The sequence below is a fragment of the Macrobrachium nipponense genome, chromosome 15, assembly GCF_015104395.2.
Source record: "Macrobrachium nipponense isolate FS-2020 chromosome 15, ASM1510439v2, whole genome shotgun sequence".
NCBI classification, from domain to species: domain Eukaryota; kingdom Metazoa; phylum Arthropoda; class Malacostraca; order Decapoda; family Palaemonidae; genus Macrobrachium; species Macrobrachium nipponense.
This window is the reverse complement of record NC_087208.1, coordinates 77,825,429-77,827,126: the sequence shown is the minus strand read 5'-3', so window position 1 is coordinate 77,827,126 and position 1,698 is coordinate 77,825,429.

Genomic DNA, 1,698 nt, shown 5'->3' with positions numbered 1-1,698 from the left:
TGTACACACACACAATTATATATATATATAATATATAGATACTATCTATATATATATATATATATATATATATATATATATATATATATATGAAATTGTAATAGCCATAATGGCGTCTTAACTTCTCAAATATATATATATATATATATATATATATATATATATATATATATATATATATATATGTATATATATATATATATATATATATATATATATATATATATATAAACTATAATTAGCACTCATTTCACCAATACATTTTAATTATAACTAAGAACTCACATGATTAACGTCCGCTAAATCATGCAGCAATTAGAATCTAGGCTGTAAATAGCAGGTTTATATGGACGTGGCATATCCTTTCAAGAGAACCGTCAAGTTTTTTTATCAGCAGATGCCGGAAGAAGGTGACCCTACTCCTCACTTTTGGTAACAAGTTCATCATTGTTACTATGGTTTCTTAGATGCAGTAAGCAATACCATGGGCTTAATTACGCCCATGAAGCGGTAGTCAAAAATGGAGGAGACTATTAGTTGCAACTTGAGCCGGTTTGTTTTCTTTTCTTATTTAGTTAGAGAAACAAGTAAATCTACAGTTACATTTCATTTACTCGTAAACGTACAGGAATAGTTATACAATATTAGGAAATATTCATCTTCTTGATTTTAGACAAATTTTTGAAGGGGTACAGCTACTGAACTTTCAACTAATTCTTGTCGTAGCCATTATATAACAAATTAATTTTAACGAAGTAATTTCTTTCTTTTCAGTGAACATGACGTTGCCATCGATGGCGAAGCATCACGTCCCATTAGCGAGAAAAGATTGAGTAAAGTAAAGCGAATGCAAACAAATGTCACATAGTTAGGCACTTGGTGATGAAGACATTTCCCTGCAGACGAAAAGAGAGAGAGAGAGAGAGAGAGAGAGAGAGAGAGAGAGAGAGAGAGAAGGGGCCTTTATTCTCACAGAAAGCCCAAGAATTCCTGACGTAAGAGAAAGATGTAAGTATAGAAGCAACGGAAATGAAACCCCGCTAGCAGAGAGAGAGAGAGAGAGAGAGAGAGAGAGAGAGAGAGAGAGAGAGAGAGAGAGAGAGAGAACGAATCTAACGCAAATGTAAAGTAAGACTCTTGCCTGGCAAGTCCATTTCTCCATGTAAGGCAAAGATTGAACGTAGCGCCAACTTTTATTTGCATATTGCATAAATAGAAAAAGAGAAGTAGAAGCCTATAGGTAATTAATTCCCCAACAGTCCGTGTTGTGTTAGTTGTTCTTTAAACTACTATTTTTTCAACTAATAAATATTTCAAATACTTGAATTATGAACAACTATTACATTTAGTTGACACTTGTTCCGGGCAGTTTTTTCACAACGTGATACGCATTGGATAATTATTTTATTCCACCCATGTTCAATATATATTCCTCATGCAAAAGGCAGTTCATCCATAGGCATATAATATATCATTGTGGATGAAACATAAATCATATGGGACAGGTAACGAAAGTAGCAGTTAAGGTCAATGTAAATGATGAAAAACAATGATGATGTTGCACTTTAGACCAAGCCGACCATAGCCCAGAAGAGCCCTTACCAGCACGAGCAACCAGTAAAAAAAATGTTGGGAGCTGTTCAAGAAGGTAGTGAGTGGCTGTGAGCTACAGAATGAAGGAAAGGGCATTAGAACATT